The sequence below is a fragment of the Gobio gobio genome (genome assembly GCF_949357685.1).
Source record: "Gobio gobio genome assembly, chromosome: 15".
Lineage (NCBI taxonomy): Eukaryota > Metazoa > Chordata > Actinopteri > Cypriniformes > Gobionidae > Gobio > Gobio gobio.
The window spans coordinates 44,015,335-44,041,614 of record NC_137108.1 but is presented as its reverse complement, the minus strand read 5'-3'; the positions used below and the strand labels follow the sequence as shown (position 1 = coordinate 44,041,614).

At 40.5% G+C, this 26,280-nt stretch overlaps 1 protein-coding gene across 2 annotated transcripts in view; it reads right to left on the bottom strand.

Annotated features, from left to right (window-relative positions):
- The window catches only part of LOC307139075 (protein rapunzel-like), a 52,769-nt gene extending 36,214 nt beyond the window's left edge, over positions 1-16,555 (bottom strand). Inside the window, exon 1 of one of the 2 annotated variants that reach the window (XM_079837878.1) lies at positions 16,360-16,555. The gene's annotated coding sequence lies outside the window, so the exon portion shown is untranslated. The remainder of the gene's footprint in view (positions 1-16,359) is intronic. The other variant, XM_079837879.1, reaches the window with a different exon arrangement.
- Positions 16,556-26,280: the final 9,725 nt, after the last annotated feature.

The window sequence follows — 26,280 nt, the reverse complement described above, 5'->3', positions numbered from 1 at the left end:
TAATGGAATGTTCTAAAGGTAACATTCTTGCAAGGTTCTATCAAAGTTATGAACAAACGTAACGTTAATTGAATGTTCGTTGGAAGTTATCTAGACTTTAAGAATGTTCTCAAAGCATAAGCACAAAAACATTATTCATTCATCGCTCATGGAACTCTTCTCCTGAAACATTTTAGATGGATATTCATCATTTTTAAAATGTTACTACTTCAGAGAACATTCAAAAGTAATGTTTGCAAAATGTTAATGTGGAATGCTTCCTTAACGTTTGCATAACATTTGTCAAATGAATAATTTTTTGTTTGCTGGGCTACTGTTATTAAAGCAAATAAACATTGACACATCAAAAAGCTAGCAATAAGTACATTATGGCTCATTGAATAAAATGACTTCACATCACAGGAATATTAAATGGCATAATTCTACAAAAGCAAAACAATATGGCCCTAAAAATATAAAAGTATATAAAAGAGGGCAACAGGCTAACAGTAAAACATAAAACTTCAGTAAAACTTCATATCTCACAAAATCTGGGGGGGGGGGGGATTTTGGGATGGACCTGTGAAAATGTTGGCATGGCAAGAATAAAATCTGATCTTTGCTATGAAAGCAAGACATAGTATTGATTCTAAACGTTTTTATGTCACTTTATGGCTCATTAAAGATTATGACTTTTCAAAAGAATGACACCATTACTTTGGAGAGACAAAGAGTATGCTTATAAACTTTGAGGTGACAATGTTGGCATGATAAGTAAATGTCTGACCTACAGTACTAAAAGGGATAGTTCAAGCAAAAATGAAAATGGTCATCATTTACTCACCCACAAGTTGTTCCAAATCTGTAAGAAATAATTTATTCTGCTGAACACAAAAGGTTTTGAAGAATGTTGGCAATCAAAAAGTTGATGGTATCCATTGACTTCCATAGTATTTCCCACCCTACTATGGAAGTCTGGTTACCAACATTCTTTAAAAAATATCTTCTTTTGTGTTCAACAGAAGAAAGAAACTCATTCAGGTTTGGAACAACTTGAGGGTGAGTAAATGACCAGTTTTGGGTGAACTATTGCTGTAAGCAATTAAACAGTGACATATCCACAAATAGTTTTTTGATGTCAAATTAAAAGACTTTCCAAAAGAATATTATGGCATAATTGTTCAGAAGTATGGCTATAAAAAATATACAAGTTAATTTGTTAAAAAGCACTTTTAGGAGGGCAATCATCCATCACAGTAAGAACACTGCAGGCTGCGGTGTCAAATTCATTTTTACTCAGTTGAACAACCATCCTCAAACAGGGAAACTTAACATTTACACTTGCTGGATTTACAAGTGTATGTGACAATTTTAGTATTTCAGTAGTTTATGAAATAAGAGATCTTTTGAAACTTGACCTGTAGAATTATACCTTGCTATGTGATAGTAGCTCTGATCTGCCTTTAGGGGTTAAAACTCATGGAGTGTTGAACTGATGACTGTAATGGTATTGCACTGAGAGCTTGGAGGACCAATGTATAAAGCAAAAAAGGATGCAACTGTAAATGAGAGCATGTTTACTGTTCTCACTTTCCGATTGGAGACACAGACCCTTATTCCTGATCCATCCAGAGGGGGCAGTAATTTACATTTTTAGATTTCTGATAAAAATAAAAAAATGCCAGACAGTGACAAAGTGAAAGGGTGCCATTGCCTGTGATGCCCCCATGAGGACTAAAATTTAACCCTTTAAATGCTGGATGGTTTTAGGCTATGAATAACAAAGTTGCACCTACTACATCCTCCATCCTTAGTATTTAACCCTTTCAGTTCATCTTTATGCTTTATTGTGTGCAAATTAATAGGATTAGATTAATTTACATTAACTGAGTAACTCACTCGTTTAAAAAGAACAAAACTTCCCTCCATTTCAACAGGAAAGACACACATTATCAAAAGATGAATGATTATTGATTAATATGAGCATCACTCTTGAGTATTTAACCCTTTCAGTTTATCTTTATACTTTATTATGTGTAAACAAATGATTTGTTTTTATTTTTATGAACTAAATAACTCACTTATTTAAATATAACAACTTCCCTCCATTCCAACAGGAAAGACAAGCACAACATCAAAAGACTCAGAGAGTTTCGGGTCAGTTATCTGTTGAAATTGCAAGAATGACAAGCGATTAAAAATGGTGGCATCAGTTAGAACATTATCAGATGTTTCACGCAGCATGCTATCGTTTATGCTGGTCAGTTTTTGTAAACATTACATTTCACACCTTCCCAGCTAATGGAATGTTCTAAAGGTAACATTCTTGCAAGGTTCTATCAAAGTTATGAACAAACGTAACGTTAATTGAATGTTCGTTGGAAGTTATCTAGACTTTAAGAATGTTCTCAAAGCATAAGCACAAAAACATTATTCATTCATCGCTCATGGAACTCTTCTCCTGAAACATTTTAGATGGATGTTCATCATTTTTAAAATGTTACTACTTCAGAGAACATTCAAAAGTAATGTTTGAAAAATGTTAATGTGGAATGCTTCCTTAACGTTTGCATAACATTTGTCAAATGAATAATTTTTTGTTTGCTGGGCTACTGTTATTAAAGCAAATAAACATTGACACATCAAAAAGCTAGCAATAAGTACATTATGGCTCATTGAATAAAATGACTTCACATCACAGGAATATTAAATGGCATAATTCTACAAAAGCAAAACAATATGGCCCTAAAAATATAAAAGTATATAAAAGAGGGCAACAGGCTAACAGTAAAACATAAAACTTCAGTAAAACTTCATATCTCACAAAATCTGGGGGGGGGGGGGGGGGGATTTTGGGATGGACCTGTGAAAATGTTGGCATGGCAAGAATAAAATCTGATCTTTGCTATGAAAGCAAGACATAGTATTGATTCTAAAGGTTTTTATGTCACTTTATGGCTCATTAAAGATTATGACTTTTCAAAAGAATGACACCATTACTTTGGAGAGACAAAGAGTATGCTTATAAACTTTGAGGTGACAATGTTGGCATGATAAGTAAATGTCTGACCTACAGTACTAAAAGGGATAGTTCAAGCAAAAATGAAAATGGTCATCATTTACTCACCCTCAAGTTGTTCCAAATCTGTAAGAAATAATTTATTCTGCTGAACACAAAAGGTTTTGAAGAATGTTGGCAATCAAAAAGTTGATGGTATCCATTGACTTCCATAGTATTTCCCACCCTACTATGGAAGTCTGGTTACCAACATTCTTTAAAAAATATCTTCTTTTGTGTTCAACAGAAGAAAGAAACTCATTCAGGTTTGGAACAACTTGAGGGTGAGTAAATGACCAGTTTTGGGTGAACTATTGCTGTAAGCAATTAAACAGTGACATATCCACAAATAGTTTTTTGATGTCAAATTAAAAGACTTTCCAAAAGAATATTATGGCATAATTGTTCAGAAGTATGGCTATAAAAAATATACAAGTTAATTTGTTAAAAAGCACTTTTAGGAGGGCAATCATCCATCACAGTAAGAACACTGCAGGCTGCGGTGTCAAATTCATTTTTACTCAGTTGAACAACCATCCTCAAACAGGGAAACTTAACATTTACACTTGCTGGATTTACAAGTGTATGTGACAATTTTAGTATTTCAGTAGTTTATGAATTAAGAGATCTTTTGAAACTTGACCTGTAGAATTATACCTTGCTATGTGATAGTAGCTCTGATCTGCCTTTAGGGGTTAAAACTCATGGAGTGTTGAACTGATGACTGTAATGGTATTGCACTGAGAGCTTGGAGGACCAATGTATAAAGCAAAAAAGGATGCAACTGTAAATGAGAGCATGTTTACTGTTCTCACTTTCCGATTGGAGACACAGACCCTTATTCCTGATCCATCCAGAGGGGGCAGTAATTTACATTTTTAGATTTCTGATAAAAATAAAAAAACGCCAGACAGTGACAAAGTGAAAGGGTGCCATTGCCTGTGATGCCCCCATGAGGACTAAAATTTAACCCTTTAAATGCTGGATGGTTTTAGGCTATGAATAACAAAGTTGCACCTACTACATCCTCCATCCTTAGTATTTAACCCTTTCAGTTCATCTTTATGCTTTATTGTGTGCAAATTAATAGGATTAGATTAATTTACATTAACTGAGTAACTCACTCGTTTAAAAAGAACAAAACTTCCCTCCATTTCAACAGGAAAGACACACATTATCAAAAGATGAATGATTATTGATTAATATGAGCATCACTCTTGAGTATTTAACCCTTTCAGTTTATCTTTATACTTTATTATGTGTAAACAAATGATTTGTTTTTTATTTTTATGAACTAAATAACTCACTTATTTAAATATAACAACTTCCCTCCATTCCAACAGGAAAGACAAGCACAACATCAAAAGACTCAGAGAGTTTCGGGTCAGTTATCTGTTGAAATTGCAAGAATGACAAGCGATTAAAAATGGTGGCATCAGTTAGAACATTATCAGATGTTTCACGCAGCATGCTATCGTTTATGCTGGTCAGTTTTTGTAAACATTACATTTCACACCTTCCCAGCTAATGGAATGTTCTAAAGGTAACATTCTTGCAAGGTTCTATCAAAGTTATGAACAAACGTAACGTTAATTGAATGTTCGTTGGAAGTTATCTAGACTTTAAGAATGTTCTCAAAGCATAAGCACAAAAACATTATTCATTCATCGCTCATGGAACTCTTCTCCTGAAACATTTTAGATGGATATTCATCATTTTTAAAATGTTACTACTTCAGAGAACATTCAAAAGTAATGTTTGCAAAATGTTAATGTGGAATGCTTCCTTAACGTTTGCATAACATTTGTCAAATGAATAATTTTTTGTTTGCTGGGCTACTGTTATTAAAGCAAATAAACATTGACACATCAAAAAGCTAGCAATAAGTACATTATGGCTCATTGAATAAAATGACTTCACATCACAGGAATATTAAATGGCATAATTCTACAAAAGCAAAACAATATGGCCCTAAAAATATAAAAGTATATAAAAGAGGGCAACAGGCTAACAGTAAAACATAAAACTTCAGTAAAACTTCATATCTCACAAAATCTGGGGGGGGGGGGGATTTTGGGATGGACCTGTGAAAATGTTGGCATGGCAAGAATAAAATCTGATCTTTGCTATGAAAGCAAGACATAGTATTGATTCTAAAGGTTTTTATGTCACTTTATGGCTCATTAAAGATTATGACTTTTCAAAAGAATGACACCATTACTTTGGAGAGACAAAGAGTATGCTTATAAACTTTGAGGTGACAATGTTGGCATGATAAGTAAATGTCTGACCTACAGTACTAAAAGGGATAGTTCAAGCAAAAATGAAAATGGTCATCATTTACTCACCCACAAGTTGTTCCAAATCTGTAAGAAATAATTTATTCTGCTGAACACAAAAGGTTTTGAAGAATGTTGGCAATCAAAAAGTTGATGGTATCCATTGACTTCCATAGTATTTCCCACCCTACTATGGAAGTCTGGTTACCAACATTCTTTAAAAAATATCTTCTTTTGTGTTCAACAGAAGAAAGAAACTCATTCAGGTTTGGAACAACTTGAGGGTGAGTAAATGACCAGTTTTGGGTGAACTATTGCTGTAAGCAATTAAACAGTGACATATCCACAAATAGTTTTTTGATGTCAAATTAAAAGACTTTCCAAAAGAATATTATGGCATAATTGTTCAGAAGTATGGCTATAAAAAATATACAAGTTAATTTGTTAAAAAGCACTTTTAGGAGGGCAATCATCCATCACAGTAAGAACACTGCAGGCTGCGGTGTCAAATTCATTTTTACTCAGTTGAACAACCATCCTCAAACAGGGAAACTTAACATTTACACTTGCTGGATTTACAAGTGTATGTGACAATTTTAGTATTTCAGTAGTTTATGAAATAAGAGATCTTTTGAAACTTGACCTGTAGAATTATACCTTGCTATGTGATAGTAGCTCTGATCTGCCTTTAGGGGTTAAAACTCATGGAGTGTTGAACTGATGACTGTAATGGTATTGCACTGAGAGCTTGGAGGACCAATGTATAAAGCAAAAAAGGATGCAACTGTAAATGAGAGCATGTTTACTGTTCCCTTTCGTTCAGTCACTACGACGTACGTTAGTGACTAACGAATGGGGGTTTCGCTTAGAAGCCAATCATCTTCATCGTATTCAACAGCGCCCAATGGCAGTGCCAATGCCATGGGCATGCGGAATTTGCATGCGTAACTCCGCCCCACCTCGTGGGTATATAAGGAAGTACGCTGCGAACATCGCATTATGTTTCTGCTTTGGAGCCAAGAGGATCTCTTCACTCCTACAAGCCTGAATTCTGAAGTCTTCTCTTCAGTCTTCGAGAGACCAGCGGTTCTCCAGGGTGTTGGTGTTACGGCGCGTTCCAGCGATCTCATGCTGCCTGCCTGCTGATCTGTGCAGTGATCTGCAACAGCTGTGTGTGTGTTTCCCTGGGCGCTTCGGCACTCTGCAGAGCTTTCCTCTCACAAAAAGAGCTTGCGCGTGGCACGTCTTTTTCAAGACGGTTCGCCCGTGCACTTCCGGGTGCGATCGATCTCCGTTGCTGTCTATGGGCACATTCACTGCTCGATGTGTTTGGGCTTCAGCACGTTCGGGCAGTGTTTGTGGATGCGTCATGTTCCCACTGCGGGAACGTGACCATCGCGATGTTGCGGTCGAGACTCAGTGATCTCCGTGAGGAGAGAGAGTCCCCTCTGCCACACCCCAATCTACCGTCTCCGAGTGAGGCGGTACTTTGGCTGGTGGCCAGGGTGACCTGAGTGCGGTGCCGTGGTATTAAGAACCCCGACGATCATTCCTCGGGCCACGCCCCCTCTTGCACATTGCTTAAACCCGCGAGTGTTGGACTGAAACAGCGGCCCGTCTCTGACGCCTCGTTCGTTTCGTTCACGCTCCAGATAGCAGTGAGATGTCGATCGCCGCATCCCAAGGTGGGCTGGAGTCCTTTGGGGATGACGATTAGGAGTTGTGCTCCGCCTCCGGGTGTGTCAGCGCTGCCTGATCCGACCTAAGGTTGACAGCCATGTTATCTCGGGCAGCCGCGAGTCTCGCGCTGGTGTGGAACTCCGCCCAGTCGCGAGTGCTCGTGGTTGCGCGATTGGTTTTTGGGGACGGCACCCGACAGCTGTTGGGCCCCGCCCCCAATGCCTTTCGCTCCCGAGGTGCATGAGGAGATCACGCGGTCCTGGAAGTCCCCGTGCTTCCCGCGATCGTTTGGTGGCCTCCTCCACCTTCTCTGCCCTTGATGGGGCCGCGGCCTAGGGTACACTGGGGCCCCCTCACCCCCACTGTTGAACTCTCTGTTGCGCACTACGGTGTCCACAGAGGGCTTGACGTGGCGTGGTGTGGCTGTCCTAAGCACCCTCCCAAAGCCTGTGGGCTCGTCTACTTCGGTGGCGTGGTCCTGCAGAGCTACGGGCAGGCCGCCGCCCCGTTGCACATGCACAAGGGTGGAGCCGACCCAGGGCTCTTCATTGAGCTGCGTGCCGCGACTGATCCCGCCCCCGGGCGGTGAAGGTGGCCACACGCTCCCTGGGTCGGGAGATGTCCACAGCTGTGGTCCGGGAGAACACCTGGCCTTACCTGGTGATTTGGAGGACGTTGAGTGGGCCCGCCCCCTCAACTCACCCATATCCCAGGCTGGCCTCTTCGGCGGCGCGGCTGGGAACTGCGCCCAACAGTTCTCGGCCGCCCCAGAGCAGACTGAGGCTGTAACACGTACTGCCCCGGCGGCCAGCTGCTGCACCAGCCGCCGGCTCAGTCGCCTCAGTCCGCTCGCCGCCGAGGGCGCCCTCCCTCCTCCCGCCCGGCCCCAGCAGCAGCCTTCACCCGGGCCGCGCCGTGGAGGTGGTTGAGGATGACGCCCAGTCCGCTCCCCAGCCTGGTTAAACGCCACGCTGGAAGTGGACAACTCAGAGATGGGTTCCAGTTCTTCCCAGGGGATGGTAGCAGGGCCTCTCCTTCCCCCGGTGGAGGGCCGGGGGAAAATCCTTCCGCTGCTGGCCCCCGGGCTAGCAGCGCTTGGGAAGAACTCATGTTCCTGTCTCTGAGAACCCAGAGACCGGTGATGACAGTGCGCGCCACCCACGGGTCCCGCCACTCGCATCCCTCTCTGTCGCCAGCCTCCTGGCAGAGCAGACCCCAGTGGAACGCGCGTCCTTCCCTGGTCTCCTCTGTCAGGACGCAGCCGTTAACCGCACCCCCACACCGGGACGCCCAACAGCCTCCCTTGTCCGGGTCGGTAACGCTGCATCGCTGCCCCACTCCGGGTACACCTGTAGTCCGATTGACCCCGCTGGTGCAGTTCCTGGGAGCCTGGCTTCAGATTCCAGGGCTGTCCCGCTGGGTCGCGAAGACAGTCAGGTGCGGCTACGCGATTCAGTTCGCGCAGGTTCCTCCCCGCTTTCGGGGAGTCCGTTCCACTATGATCGGGGCTAATGCCCCCGTCATGCGAGCGGAGGTTGCCACCCTACTGGCGAAGGGTGCGATCGAACCTGTCCCTCCAGCCGAGGTGAATTCCGGGTGTTACAGCCCGTACTTCATTGTACCCATAAAGACCGGTGGGCTTGACCGATCCTGGACCTGCGCGTCTTGAACCGTTACCTCCACCGGTTTCCGTTCAAGATGTTGACAGCGAAACGCCTTTTCGAAAGCGTTCGTCCAGTCGATTGGTTGCAGCGATCGACCTGAAGGACGCCTACTTCCATGTCTCCATTCTACCTCGACACAGACCGTTCCTACGGTTTGCTTTCGAGGGGCGGGCATATCAGTACGCAGTTCTACCATTCGGGCTATCTCTGTCCCCTCGCGTCTTTACGAAGATTGCCGAGGCAGCCCTTGCGCCCCTTCGGCAGCACGGGGTTCGCATCCTGAATTACCTCGACGACTGGCTTACTGGGTCACTCTCGAGAGCAGGTTTGCGGACACAGAGATTTGGTGCTCCATCACCTAGCCCGTCTGGGCCTTCGGGTCAACTGGGAGAAGAGCAAACTTTGCCCCGCGCAGAGGATCTCTTTTCTCGGTATGGATCGACTCGGTCGCCATGTGCGCGCTGCTTTCGAGCGAGCGCGCGCAGTCTCTGCTGACTTCCCTTCGACAAGTCGAGGGCAAGAGTGCGGTTCCACTGAAACTGTTTCAGAGGCTCCTGGGGCATATGGCATCTGCAGCCGCGGTAACGCCGCTCGGATTGCTTCATATGAGACCGCTTCAGCACGGGCTACGCGATCGAGTCCCGAGATGGGCATGGCGGTCTGGCACGCTCCGGGTACAAGTGACTCGGGCCTGCTTACAGACTCTCTCCCCGTGGTCGAACCTCAGCTTTCTACGGACCCGAGTGTCCTTAGAACGAGTTTCCAGGCATCTTGTTGTATCAACAGATGCATCATCCACGGGCTGGGGTGCCATGTGCAATGGAAAAGCAGCCACGGGCTCCTGGATAGGACCCCAGTGCCTTCTGCATGTCAATTGCCTCGAGTTGCTGGCAGTACGGTTCGCCCTGCACCGCTTCCGAGCGTTGCTGAAGGGTCAACATGTACTAGTCAGGACAGACGACACGGCCGGGCGGTCTACGCTCCCGCCGTATGTCTCAACTCGCCCGCCATCTCGTTTTATGGAGTCAGAAGCATCTGAGGTCCCTTCATGCTGTCCACATCCTGGGAGTCCTGAACCGTGCAGCCTCGAGCTCTCACGGCTTCAGCCACTTCCTGGAGAATGGAGACTCCATCCCCAGACGGCCCAGCTGATATGGGAACGGTTCGGTGACGCACAGGTAGTCCTGTTGCCTCCCAGGACTCTTCCCATTGCTCCCTGTATTATTCCCTGACCTATGGTCGGCACGGATGCACTGGCGCACAGCTGGTCGTCGGGGCTACGCTATTATGCGTTTCCCCCAGTGAGCCTTCTCGCACAGGTACTGTGCAAGATCAGGGAGGACAAGGAGCAGGTCATGTTGGTCGCCCCGTTGGCACGGCCGGACCTGGTTCTCAGAACTGCTACTCCTTGCGACAGCCCCTCCCTGGCCTATTCCTCTGAGACTCCTCAGAGACGGGGCACCTTTTGGCACCCGCATCCAGCGTTCTGGAAGCTCCACGTGTGGCTTCTGGACGGGACGCGGCTGGTTTGAGTAGCCCTCCACCTGCGGTGGTCGCTACCATCACTTCCGCTAGGGCAGAGTCTACACGACACCTCTTTGCGTTGAAGTGGGACCTCTTCGTCACATGGTGCTCTTCCCGCCAGGAAGACCCCTGGAAATGCCCGATCGGGTCTGTGCTTCGTTTCTCCAGGAGGGGGTGGGACGAAGGCTGTCTCCTTCCACCCTTAAGTGTACGTGGCCGCAATATCTGCCTACCACGATCTCCTGGGAGACAATAAGGTAAGTAGCAGCACGACCTGATCATCAGGTTCCTGAGGGGGGCGAGGAGACTGAATCTTCCTCGCTCTCCTCTCGTTCCCTCTTGGGACCTCTCAGTAGTCTTAAGTGCTCTGTAGAGGCCTCCCTTGAGCCTTTGCGGTCGGCCGAGATTAAGCTCTTGTCTATGAAGACGGCTCTGCTGACCGCATTGGCCTCGCTTAGAGGGTCGGGGACCTGCAAGCATTTTCGGTTGACGAAGCGTGCCTTGAGTTCGGGCCGGCTAACTCTCACGTGATCCTGAGACCCCGGCCCGGATATGTGCCCAAGGTTCCCACCACTCCGTTCCAGAGATCAGGTGGTGAACCTGCAAGCGCTGCCTTTGGAGGAGGCAGACCCAGCCTTGGCATTGCTCTGTCCAGTACGCGCTCTCCGCGCCTACGTAGACATGACGCAGTGTTTCAGGACCTCAGACCAGCTCTTTGTCTGTTATGGTGGAGAGCGGAAGGGAAGTGCTCTCTCAAAGCAGAGGTTGTCTCACTGGATAGTGGACACCATTGTTTTGGCATACCAGCAGCAAGGCCGACCGTGTCCCCTTGGTGTGAGGGCACACTCCACCCGGAGTGTGGCCTCCTCTTGGGCTCTAGCGCATGGCGCCTCGCTAACAGACATCTGCAGAGCTGCAGGCTGGGCGACACCCAACACATTCGCCAGATTCTACAATCTCCGAGTGGAGCCAGTGTCCGACTATGTACTCGCCCCTACGGGTGGCCGGTAATGGGCCAGGCTCAGGTGTCTTCGCTTGCTCGCCATTCCACTCCAAGGACTGGATACGTGCGATATTTTCCTCAGGTGAGCTCCCCGAGAGCCCTGAGCTCCTCCAGCACTGCTTACGCCGACATCAGTTCAGTCTGCCCTTTCGAGCCCAGACCCTCATGTCCGGCCAGGTGCTCCGTGTGCATGGTTCCCCTCCGGCGACCCCCACACGAGTATTCCCACCGTAAGCCTCCTCAGTGAGCAGGTGTCTTTCCCTTGGCAAGTCCCTGCCACCCCTAGGGTTAAAAATCCACCTTCGGCTGGTACCCTAGAGATCTTCCATATGCAACCCTCAGCGGGTCATATGTGTATTCTCTAAGTCCTCCCTACGGTAGGCACCTTGGCATTCCCTCACTGGGATATGCTTCCCAGTGTACCTTGGTAATCCTGTGATAAGTGGGAGTCCTAGGGGCCTTAAGTGGCGGGATCTCACACTTACGCAGGGCACTGGATGACGGCTGAGTGGCGCTGTTTTACAGGTTCCCCCATTCGTTAGTCACTAACGTACGTCGTAGTGACTGAACGAAAGGGAACGTCCGGTTACGTATGTAACCCTCGTTCCCTGAGGAGGGAACGGAGACGTACGTTTCCTTAGCCACGTCAGCTGTGCTGCCTGGAACGCGGAGTTCAGTCTTGGCTCCTGCAGCAGTAACATAATGCGATGTTCGCAGCGTACTTCCTTATATACCCACGAGGTGGGGCGGAGTTACGCATGCAAATTCCGCATGCCCATGGCATTGGCACTGCCATTGGGCGCTGTTGAATACGATGAAGATGATTGGCTTCTAAGCGAAACCCCCATTCGTTAGTCACTAACGTACGTCTCCGTTCCCTCCTCAGGGAACGAGGGTTACATACGTAACCGGACGTTCTCACTTTCCGATTGGAGACACAGACCCTTATTCCTGATCCATCCAGAGGGGGCAGTAATTTACATTTTTAGATTTCTGATAAAAATAAAAAAAACGCCAGACAGTGACAAAGTGAAAGGGTGCCATTGCCTGTGATGCCCCCATGAGGACTAAAATTTAACCCTTTAAATGCTGGATGGTTTTAGGCTATGAATAACAAAGTTGCACCTACTACATCCTCCATCCTTAGTATTTAACCCTTTCAGTTCATCTTTATGCTTTATTGTGTGCAAATTAATAGGATTAGATTAATTTACATTAACTGAGTAACTCACTCGTTTAAAAAGAACAAAACTTCCCTCCATTTCAACAGGAAAGACACACATTATCAAAAGATGAATGATTATTGATTAATATGAGCATCACTCTTGAGTATTTAACCCTTTCAGTTTATCTTTATACTTTATTATGTGTAAACAAATGATTTGTTTTTTATTTTTATGAACTAAATAACTCACTTATTTAAATATAACAACTTCCCTCCATTCCAACAGGAAAGACAAGCACAACATCAAAAGACTCAGAGAGTTTCGGGTCAGTTATCTGTTGAAATTGCAAGAATGACAAGCGATTAAAAATGGTGGCATCAGTTAGAACATTATCAGATGTTTCACGCAGCATGCTATCGTTTATGCTGGTCAGTTTTTGTAAACATTACATTTCACACCTTCCCAGCTAATGGAATGTTCTAAAGGTAACATTCTTGCAAGGTTCTATCAAAGTTATGAACAAACGTAACGTTAATTGAATGTTCGTTGGAAGTTATCTAGACTTTAAGAATGTTCTCAAAGCATAAGCACAAAAACATTATTCATTCATCGCTCATGGAACTCTTCTCCTGAAACATTTTAGATGGATATTCATCATTTTTAAAATGTTACTACTTCAGAGAACATTCAAAAGTAATGTTTGCAAAATGTTAATGTGGAATGCTTCCTTAACGTTTGCATAACATTTGTCAAATGAATAATTTTTTGTTTGCTGGGCTACTGTTATTAAAGCAAATAAACATTGACACATCAAAAAGCTAGCAATAAGTACATTATGGCTCATTGAATAAAATGACTTCACATCACAGGAATATTAAATGGCATAATTCTACAAAAGCAAAACAATATGGCCCTAAAAATATAAAAGTATATAAAAGAGGGCAACAGGCTAACAGTAAAACATAAAACTTCAGTAAAACTTCATATCTCACAAAATCTGGGGGGGGGGGGATTTTGGGATGGACCTGTGAAAATGTTGGCATGGCAAGAATAAAATCTGATCTTTGCTATGAAAGCAAGACATAGTATTGATTCTAAAGATCCAATAAATGTTTTTATGTCACTTTATGGCTCATTAAAGATTATGACTTTTCAAAAGAATGACACCATTACTTTGGAGAGACAAAGAGTATGCTTATAAACTTTGGGGTGACAATGTTGGCATGATAAGTAAATGTCTGACCTACAGTACTAAAAGGGATAGTTCAAGCAAAAATGAAAATGGTCATCATTTACTCACCCACAAGTTGTTCCAAATCTGTAAGAAATAATTTATTCTGCTGAACACAAAAGGTTTTGAAGAATGTTGGCAATCAAAAAGTTGATGGTATCCATTGACTTCCATAGTATTTCCCACCCTACTATGGAAGTCTGGTTACCAACATTCTTTAAAAAATATCTTCTTTTGTGTTCAACAGAAGATAGAAACTCATTCAGGTTTGGAACAACTTGAGGGTGAGTAAATGACCAGTTTTGGGTGAACTATTGCTGTAAGCAATTAAACAGTGACATATCCACAAATAGTTTTTTGATGTCAAATTAAAAGACTTTCCAAAAGAATATTATGGCATAATTGTTCAGAAGTATGGCTATAAAAAATATACAAGTTAATTTGTTAAAAAGCACTTTTAGGAGGGCAATCATCCATCACAGTAAGAACACTGCAGGCTGCGGTGTCAAATTCATTTTTACTCAGTTGAACAACCATCCTCAAACAGGGAAACTTAACATTTACACTTGCTGGATTTACAAGTGTATGTGACAATTTTAGTATTTCAGTAGTTTATGAAATAAGAGATCTTTTGAAACTTGACCTGTAGAATTATACCTTGCTATGTGATAGTAGCTCTGATCTGCCTTTAGGGGTTAAAACTCATGGAGTGTTGAACTGATGACTGTAATGGTATTGCACTGAGAGCTTGGAGGACCAATGTATAAAGCAAAAAAGGATGCAACTGTAAATGAGAGCATGTTTACTGTTCTCACTTTCCGATTGGAGACACAGACCCTTATTCCTGATCCATCCAGAGGGGGCAGTAATTTACATTTTTAGATTTCTGATAAAAATAAAAAAACGCCAGAAAGTGACAAAGTGAAAGGGTGCCATTGCCTGTGATGCCCCCATGAGGACTAAAATTTAACCCTTTAAATGCTGGATGGTTTTAGGCTATGAATAACAAAGTTGCACCTACTACATCCTCCATCCTTAGTATTTAACCCATTCAGTTCATCTTTATGCTTTATTGTGTGCAAATTAATAGGATTAGATTAATTTACATTAACTGAGTAACTCACTCGTTTAAAAAGAACAAAACTTCCCTCCATTTCAACAGGAAAGACACACATTATCAAAAGATGAATGATTATTGATTAATATGAGCATCACTCTTGAGTATTTAACCCTTTCAGTTTATCTTTATACTTTATTATGTGTAAACAAATGATTTGTTTTTATTTTTATGAACTAAATAACTCACTTATTTAAATATAACAACTTCCCTCCATTCCAACAGGAAAGACAAGCACAACATCAAAAGATTAATGATTATTGATTAATACGAGCATCACTTTTGAGTATTTAACCCTTTCGGTTCATCTTTATGCTTTATTATGTGTAAACAAATATAATTAGGTTCATTTATATTTAATGAATAACTCACTTATATAACAAAACTTCCCTCCATTTCAACAGGAAAGACGCATAAAATCAAAAGATGAATGATTATTAATTAATATGATCATCACTTGAGTATTTAACCCTTTCAGTTCATCTTTATGCTTTAATATGTGTAAACAATTAAGATTAGATTAATTTACATTAACTAAATAACTCCTTTAAATAACAACTTCTCCCCATTCCAACAGGAAAGACACACAAAAATCAAAAGATGAATGATTATTGATTAATATGAGCATCACTGAAAGGGTTAATGGATCATCTGTACCAACACAAGAGCAAAATGTTGCAAGTTTCATATAGATGGATAAACAATAAAAAGCTGTGCTGCCTTAACTAGTCCATTACAGAACTTAGACAAGGGCCATTTGTCTAGCAAGACTAATCAGAGAATAGTCCATACTGTGTGCTTAACTAGTCCCATACTCTATCTCCAACTAGAAAAACAGTTCATGTTAGAGTGTTTACTCTCCACACACACTTAGTTAAGACTGGAATATGATCTCCTAAAGGTTTCTTCAAGTCAACAATACTAGCCAGAACTCTTATTAGTTCCTTAACTGTAAAAAAAAAAAAAACGGTTTCTCACAGAATAATTTGAAAACAGTTTTATATGCTTGCTTGAGCACAGTGATAAAAAATCCAGCGTGTCGAGTGCGTCAGGAAGTAAGCCGTCCCAACAGCATTCACCACTCCAAGGAGCGGCCATCTTTAAAGCTCTCTATCAGTTCACTCAGAGAAGCTAATATGTCAAAATGATCTTGTAAAAATCACAAAAATACACAATAATATATCTGATTTATATGCTTATAGTACATTTAAGTACGTTTTATTCTTCAGGGACCATCCTTAAAAAGTTTCCTCTCTTTTGTACATCATTGCCTGCATGTCAGATTGGCCACTTCCCTTGGACAAGCAGCCAAGGGATCAAGACAGAACAATTGCAGACCCTCTTTAACAAGCCAAAGCACAACAATTGAACATCTTCCTGTGTTTTCCCAACCAATGTGAGTATTTTAAAAAGTCTACAGCCCATTTGGAGTAGATCACTTTCAGCCAGCTGCTGCATGCCCTGTTATAGCTCCCCCTAGCAGCTCCCTCCATATTTCCTTGTTCATGCTAACCATGATATCTATTCTCACCCTATACAGACACCATGCTAGACATGTAAAAATCCATATACAGACATGCATTAGGGCCAATGTACATCCCAATGAGCCTATCCATCCATTAGTGGCCTGGGCCATTGGGGAACACAGCTCCTCTTACCTTTTCAGATTGCTCTCTTCAAAGTCCCAATCCCAACTGTACTTCTTCTTCCCAGCAAACACTGCAAAAGAGGCTCTTCCATTTTAGCTCAATATGGAGGGGTGTTCAAATTGGACTATACCATTTAAACTGGTGTACAGATGGCCCTGGTGCCTCAAAAAGGGCCCTTTGGCTACCAATATTAATGCAAGTCTCCACTTGCTCCATTGGAGAGGCCTATATGAACCCCTATTGACCAGCCCCCTCTTCAAGCCACAGATGACCTCCCCCAATGACATTCAAATATTCCAGCCTTCCAACAGTCAGATAGTCTATACAGAGAACCGACTGTCACTTCTGGAGGCAGCTGAGGGCACACAGAGCCTCCAAACAGGCCAGCTGCCAAGCTCTGCCATTGGTGACACAAAGTGGAAGCTATTCATGGGGGGCTTTTATTAAAATAAAGCTTTACATAATAAATTAAGGGTTAGAATAAACCAAATATAGTCAAATTGGATACTGAAATATGAGCCATCTATAGCATATGCTGGCACAACGTTGAAAAGCGCACCCTTCCAGTGGGTTCAGTTTGTCTCCAAATAGGACACCTGTTTCTATCAATAATAAGAAAAGCTTAGCAGTGGAATTTAAAATATGTTTTAAGGTATACCAAATCAACAGGAGTAAGGTCTGATCTGAGACCAACCAGTGTTGAATCGCTGTTTTAGATAAAAATTAAATGCCTCAATATCATCATTACACAGACTTTCTGAGAGCACAGACCTTGCCAAGCTACTGTTCCTTTAAAGACAATGAACATGCTCTAAAATCAGCTCTTCAGTGGTCTCATTAATGCACGAATCAGCGTACAAGAACAATATTCATCCAATAAAACAAGAAATTATTATAAGCAACTCAATGAATTTCTGTGATGCTGTTAACACGTGTTGGACATAGTCAAAAACAGATCTTTTTATCTGCAAAATGGTGCAAACACAGGATACGCGTTTTAAATGTGATCTCTAGAATATTTAGATGTCTTGAAACACAATGAAAATTGCTAAAACCAAAAATAACTCCCACAGAAGAAAACATCCATCTACATGAACCGAGGTGTGAAGTCACAGGATGAGTAGTTGTAAGCACAAATGTATGCACACAATTCTTAAAAATCCTTGTTTCAAATGTGTGTTATTGGGTTAAACTATAGCACACCAGTCTGTATTTTGTACATTAATTCAAATTGTAAATTTCTAGATATAAATATTATATTAAATGTTTGAAACTGTGATACATGGTGTTACAGACACACAAAAAAACCTGTACATACGCATTTCTATACCCAGGTCTCTTTTTTTTCTAACAGCTGTGAGCTATTCACTCTAACTAGTTTAAAATCATTATTATTCCATCACTATTTCTTTTTAAATATTTGAATTCAAAATGTTAAACATAAAAATGTCATTTCAAACGAGCAAATAAAAAGTCTCTGGCTAGTCTGTAGTCCCTCAGTTTAGTCAAATCTACATTGTCTCATATTTTCATGTGTCAGGCATTTGTGCGTCCAGTAGAAGTAGCTACATTGGTAAGCCTAACATGCAACCCTCCCAGTCTGCAGCCATGATATTTCTAGTTTAGATATTTCTATATTTGCATTTTTTTTTGCATGCAAATACAAACATTGTTTGGCTGTTCCTATATACACTCTAAAAAAAAAAAAGGTTCTATATGGCACCAAAAATGGTTCTTGGCTCGTAATCATAGGGGAACCTTTTTTAGTCCTATATAGCACCAATTTTGGTGCTTCAGAGGTGCTATATAGCACCTTAGTCAAAGAACCGCTGAAGAACCACTGAAGCACCAAAATTGGTGCTATATAGCACTAAAAAAGGTTCCCCATATGATTACGAGCCAAGAACCATTTTTGGTGCCATATAGAACCTTTTTTTTTTTTTTAGAGTGTAGTTATATATAATTATATACCTCAGGACGTAGGTGGTAAACTATGATAGTGATTTTGTCATGTTTCTGTTTTAACTGGGTAAACGGACGGTCTTAAAGCACTCATCGTAAGCGGTGTGTAGCCCACTTAAGCGTTAAGCATATGCTTAGATGCAAAAACTGAATACTAAAACAACAAAAACGCTTACCGGCGTCGTGCAAAAAACTGCGGGGAGAACGCGCCAAACCAGACAGATGCGCGTGGTGGACGGGATGTTGTGATGAAACAGAAATAAGTGGGAACAATTACAATGCATTCAACTACACGAGTCTTAGGGCGAACGCACAATCTAACATTCAAGTGAAGGATTATTTTCAGACAGGCATCCGTTAACTGCCCCACGCTATGTGTTTTTATCACCGACAGGTGTACGCGGCCTATGAAACACCTGATCTAACGTCAAACATCACCTGACAACTGTGATTGTTGATTCTGATATGACGCCAGGCACTGAGACAACGTATGAAGGCAGGGCCGGCCCTGACCAATTTGCTGCCCTAGGCAAGATTTTACTTGGTGCCCCTTGTATCAAGGTTTAGCACTAAACATTATCAGTCTAAGTTGTGGAAACACTCGTACTGTTTTATTTTTGTAATGCATTGATGTTTTATTTTTATTGTTGTTGTTGTTGTTGTTTTATATGATGTCCAGTCCATTCTACCCCATCATTATGTTCATGATATTTTATTGTTTTTTATTTGTTAAAGGCTGATGATAGTAAAACTGTATAAATATTACACCTATGCCACATTACAGCCTAAACACAAATAGCAAGAGTAATTGAATCTAACATTCATGCACAAACTATTCATTGAAAACTAGCAAAAGTGTTTGTTTTTCAGTAGATGGCAGCAATCTTCCACTAAACTATGAGCATTCATGCTTCACCAGGAATTCAACTGGGAAATTTTGATATTTAATGTGAATTTTACATAAAATGTTGCCGTTTTAAATAAACCTGTATATAAATATCATTACTAATTTCGGCAAATACATTTTAAAATTGCTATACACCCCCTTAAAACTGCACAACTGCAGAGTAAAAACATTAGGCTATTAAAAAAGTGATATTACATGCGTTTAATATTTTTATATTATTTATTTTTTACAAAATCACACTGGCTGTGGCCTCTGGAGAACCCAGAACAGCTGCTTGCATAAAGTTTAAGGTAAAAATAACTGGAATTAATTAGTAAACATTAGTATTTTACTACTATGCAATTAAATAAACTGTTCATTAACTGTTCAACTAATTTGCCTACATCCCTTTACTTCTGTCTTTACACAGCAAAAAATGCTCTTCTTATTTAGAATCTTTTTCTTGTTTCCAGTCCATATATCTTAAAATTCTTAAATCAAGGTTAATTTACTAGATGAGTAAAATGACATACTTCATTTTGATTTTATTTTCAAGTAAACAAGAAAAATGTCTTGAGTTTTTGCTTAAAACAAGCAAAATTATCTGCCAATGGGGTGAGAAAAATAGCCTAATCTTATTTCTGTTTGGGACAGAAACAAGATTTCAATCAGAAACAAGATTATTTTTCCACTCAATTGGCAGATAATTTTGCTTGTTTTAAGCAAAAACTCACTTCATTTTGATTTTATTTTCAAGAAAACTATCTTCTGTCATTTAACTTATCTAGTAAATGCACCTTCAACCTTAGGAATTTTAGATATTTAGACTAGAAACAAGACACAAATACTATGTAAGAAGAGCAGTGTATCCCTTATCTTCCCTGCATCAGAGGGCTTCTGTCTTTTTTTTTAGACACTTCAATTCGGCCATCCGTCATAAATAATCAGGCAACTTACACCGTGTCAACACCTGGCGCGAACGGCCAAGCACCCTAAAAAATGAAAGCAACCCTGTCTGCGAGAGGCGACGCGACACAACAAATTCCCCTAACGATAAACTGATCGCGCGTTGTATTTCTGACGCACTTCAAGTTGATCCGCGGGGGGAGATTGATGAGGCGGACCGGAAAGATGCGGGGACTTAGTTACGTTTTTTTGCGCTTTATTTGGTAATATTTCAAATTAATATTAATAAAATAGTATCAGTAATACATTTTGGCGGCCCTATGGATGAGTGGCGCCCCTAGCATTTGCCACATTACCTATGCCACGGGCCGGCCCTGTATGAAGGTACGATAAAAACTCAATGTCAATCGTAGACTCACAGACAGTCTTGATGGATTGCTTGCAGAGATTTTGTTTAGGTCAGTCATTTTGATGGATCTCAGCAATCGTATAATATTTATAGCTTATAATTAATTGCGTGTAGGCCTATACTAAATACTGAGATGTGTATACTAATGTCAGGAATTAATTAAAATTATAATTTTATATTAATTTAATAAAATATCCGACCCCAAGTCTAGACAAGCCTGTTAATTTAAAAGAGTCTTCCATGAAAGATTATTTTACTATTTTTATTATAGGCATACATTTAAAATTGGGAGTAAATTTGTTTGAGTTGTTCTTTTCTTTTTGTGTTTTCATTTAATGGAAAAGGTTTCTTTAATGTATGTTTGTTTTTGTTCGTAACAGCTTCTTGTCTTTTTTTTTATTTTATTTTTTTACAATTTTAAAACATTTACACGTATAGACAAAAATGCCTTTGACTTGTATTTGTTCTGCCAGAATTTATCAGATAAACAAGATCTGTAGTGTACACTATATTAACAGTCCCAGTGGCTGTGATTGAATTTTTTTTCCAACAATTTATTACTTTCTGAATTCCTTCCAACCCGTTTGACTGAAATAGAACATATTCAACAACAGATTATTGTAATAATCATAAAGGTGAGTAAAATGTTTCTTTATGTAATACTGTCTACATAATGCTGAGTTAAAATGTATTTTTATAATAAAGAGTAGGCTATAGATATGACAATGTACTGTGAAATCCAAAATAAAGCCTTGTCCACCTTATGTGCAGTTATTGTCTGGAAGTTATTATGTCCAAGTTACTGTAGGTTGTGATTACAAAATATATGTTGGTATAAATAAAAATACAATTTCCACATGGTTGGTTTGGTTATGTATGTAACATTCATAGAAACTGGAGTAATAGTGTGTTTTCTGGTGTCTTCATTACTGCACCACAACTTTAATGGAAAAAGATCAAGGAAAATGTGATTTTCATGGTATCACTCATTCAATGCTTTGAGGCTGAACGTAATGAACATTATTCAAACTGAGTAGGAGACATTTTACGAGTTCTTCAGCACTCAATCATACAGTATAAAACATTTCAGGCATGTGACTGAAAGGGGAAATGGCTGACGGATCATGTGAGTTTAAGTCGGTGTGTCTTTTTATCTTACAACTTTAACCCCGATTATTCAGGTACGGTAAGGATTGTCAAATATTGCCTAATCCATAAAGTACTCACCCGCCCGCAGTTTGTAGTTCTTCAGGAATGATGCCTTGTGGTTCTTCTTTGAGGCTTAGTTTGAGGTTCTAAGTAAAGTCTCACAGAAGGCATTAGTAACAATAAAAAAAAAACAAGTACACTCTTAGAAATAAAGGTGCCAGGAAGAACCAAAAAGGGTATTTCACAGCGATGCCATAGAAGAACCTTTTTTGGTTCCCCAAAGAACCCTTCACTGTAAGGTTCTTTGAAGAACCTATTTGTTTCTTGGTGCCATAAAGAACCTTTTTCAGTGCTGCAAAGAACCCTACTCAAGGGTTCTTTAAAGAACCTATATAAGTTCTTCATGTCGCTTTATTAGGTTCTTTGTAGAACCCTTTATGAAATGGTTCTTTATAACCCCATAATAAACAAACATACAAAGAAAATCCAGGAATTTGATTTATTTAATTTATTTATTGCCTTCATACACTGTGCCACATGGAAGCAATATATCCATTTAATACATACATTTCATGAATCGAGTTAAAATTGCACAATTTTAAAATGTGAAAATAGCAGAAACTCTACAATAAACCAGAATGAGCATAACACAGACTCTACAATAAACCAGAAATGAGCATAACACAGACTCTACAATAAACCAGAAATGACTCTACAATAAACCAGAAATGAGCATAACACAGACTATACAATAATCCAGAAATGAGCATAACACAGACTCTACAATAATCCAGAAATGAGCATAACACAGACTCTACAATAAACCAGAAATGAGCATAACACAGACTCTACAATAAACCAGAAATGAGCATAACACAGACTCTACAATAATCCAGAAATGAGCATAACACAGACTCTACAATAAACCAGAAATGAGCATAACACAGACTCTACAATAATCCAGAAATGAGCATAACACAGACTATACAATAATCCAGAAATGAGCATAACACAGACTCTACAATAAACCAGAAATGAGCATAACACAGACTCTACAATAATCCAGAAATGAGCATAACACAGACTCTACAATAATCCAGAAATGAGCATAACACAGACTCTACAATAAACCAGAAATGAGCATAACACAGACTCTACAATAAACCAGAAATGAGCATAACACAGACTCTACAATAAACCAGAAATGAGCATAACACAGACTCTACAATAATCCAGAAATGAGCATAACACAGACTCTACAATAATCCAGAAATGAGCATAACACAGACTCTACAATAATCCAGAAATGAGCATAAAACAGACTCTACAATAATCCAGAAATGAGCATAACACAGACTCTACAATAATCCAGAAATGAGCATAACACAGACTCTACAATAAACCAGAAATGAGCATAACACAGACTATACAATAATCCAGAAATGAGCATAACACAGACTCTACAATAATCCAGAAATGAGCATAACACAGACTCTACAATAAACCAGAAATGAGCATAACACAGACTATACAATAATCCAGAAATGAGCATAACACAGACTCTACAATAATCCAGAAATGAGCATAACACAGACTCTACAATAATCCAGAAATGAGCATAACACAGACTCTACAATAAACCAGAAATGAGCATAACACAGACTCTACAATAATCCAGAAATGAGCATAACACAGACTCTACAATAATCCAGAAATGAGCATAACACAGACTCTACAATAATCCAGAAATGATCATAACACAGACTATACAATAATCCAGAAATGAGCATAACACAGACTCTACAATAATCCAGAAATGAGCATAAAACAGACTCTACAATAATCCAGAAATGAGCATAACACAGACTCTACAATAATCCAGAAATGAGCATAACACAGACTCTACAATAATCCAGAAATGAGCATAACACAGACTCTACAATAAACCAGAAATGAGCATAACACAGACTATACAATAATCCAGAAATGAGCATAACACAGACTCTACAATAATCCAGAAATGAGCATAACACAGACTCTACAATAAACCAGAAATGAGCATAACACAGACTATACAATAATCCAGAAATGAGCATAACACAGACTCTACAATAAACCAGAAATGAGCATAACACAGACTATACAATAATCCAGAAATGAGCATAACACAGACTCTACAATAATCCAGAAATGAGCATAACACAGACTCTACAATAATCCAGAAATGAGCATAACACAGACTCTACAATAAACCAGAAATGAGCATAACACAGACTCTACAATAAACCAGAAATGAGCATAACACAGACTCTACAATAAACCAGAAATGAGCATAACACAGACTCTACAATAATCCAGAAATGAGCATAACACAGACTCTACAATAAACCAGAAATGAGCATAACACAGACTCTACAATAATCCAGAAATGATCATAACACAGACTATACAATAATCCAGAAATGAGCATAACACAGACTCTACAATAAACCAGAAATGAGCATAACACAGACTATACAATAATCCAGAAATGATCATAACACAGACTATACAATAATCCAGAAATGAGCATAACACAGACTCTACAATAAACCAGAAATGAGCATAACACAGACTCTACAATAATCCAGAAATGAGCATAACACAGACTCTACAATAAACCAGAAATGAGCATAACACAGACTATACAATAATCCAGAAATGAGCATAACACAGACTCTACAATAAACCAGAAATGAGCATAACACAGACTATACAATAATCCAGAAATGAGCATAACACAGACTCTACAATAATCCAGAAATGAGCATAACACAGACTCTACAATAATCCAGAAATGAGCATAACACAGACTCTACAATAATCCAGAAATGAGCATAACACAGACTCTACAATAATCCAGAAATGAGCATAACACAGACTCTACAATAAACCAGAAATGAGCATAACACAGACTCTACAATAAACCAGAAATGAGCATAACACAGACTCTACAATAAACCAGAAATGAGCATAACACAGACTCTACAATAAACCAGAAATGAGCATAACACAGACTCTACAATAATCCAGAAATGAGCATAACACAGACTCTACAATAAACCAGAAATGAGCATAACACAGACTCTACAATAATCCAGAAATGAGCATAACACAGACTCTACAATAAACCAGAAATGAGCATAACACAGACTCTACAATAAACCAGAAATGAGCATAACACAGACTCTACAATAAACCAGAAATGAGCATAACACAGACTCTACAATAATCCAGAAATGAGCATAACACAGACTCTACAATAATCCAGAAATGAGCATAACACAGACTCTACAATAAACCAGAAATGAGCATAACACAGACTCTACAATAAACCAGAAATGAGCATAACACAGACTCTACAATAATCCAGAAATGAGCATAACACAGACTCTACAATAAACCAGAAATGAGCATAACACAGACTCTACAATAATCCAGAAATGAGCATAACACAGACTCTACAATAAACCAGAAATGAGCATAACACAGACTCTACAATAATCCAGAAATGAGCATAACACAGACTCTACAATAATCCAGAAATGAGCATAACACATAAACAGTCCACTCCAAATGAAAACAGTGCAAATGAAAGTATTAAATATATGCTAGATTTTTAAGTGAACTATCCCTTTAATTGTAAGAGGAATAGCAGAAGACAGATCTGTACTACAGGGAATTATAAACTCTTTTCACACAAACAGGGATAGGTCCACTCCTTTTAAAGGGTAACTAAACCCTAAACCAACTTTTTTTAGTTAATGATCTGTAATACTGGGGCTTTATTAATGCTGATCATTGATTCGAGTAAATGTTTTGACATTTGAGTATAAAGTGTTTTAATTCTATAAAATATGGTGTAAAACCGCCAAAGTGCTGCCCTCTTAAGGTTGAACGGTGGCTACTGCAGTTGAATTTTCCTATTGGACGTTGTGGTACATCGTGACGTAGGATGGTACCTCCAACGGCTCACTATCCGCGCCCCTAGCGCGAGCTCACCACGCCCTCAGAAATGTTTCCCCCAATCACATGATGAGAACGGCTTCACTCCAGTATGAACTGTCATATTACATGAAGTAGAAACATTATGAATGAAACTGACTTGACACTTGCTTTAACATTGTATTGAAGAAAATACGGTTAAATAATGCAGTTGTCAGTACATATCAGGCTTTTCTTGCGATATTATTGCCGCCTGTCATGTGTAACGTACAGATAATTTTCATTCATGAGACGCGCTTTCAAACCCTGACACACAAGTGGTTGCCGCGGACGCAGATAGATTAGGTCCGTTCTCTTGCGCTGCTGCTTCACTAGCATCGTCGGCATCGGGAGTTAACGCAGTTTGAGCAGCGGCTCGCATTGATAAGGCTCCGGGTTTGTGTCTACAGACAATCCACCCTCCTCCACTTCAGGTGAAGGTAGGAGAATGACCGCTCTGTTGCAAAGCTGGCGTCACTCCAGTCATTCTCCATCTTTGCGACTCGCGAGTCTGACAGCTGTCAATCAATCCGTCACTGCGGGTCTCAGGTGCACACCCTCCGCTCAGCTCCGCCCTCGGTTCGTCCCCTCTGTG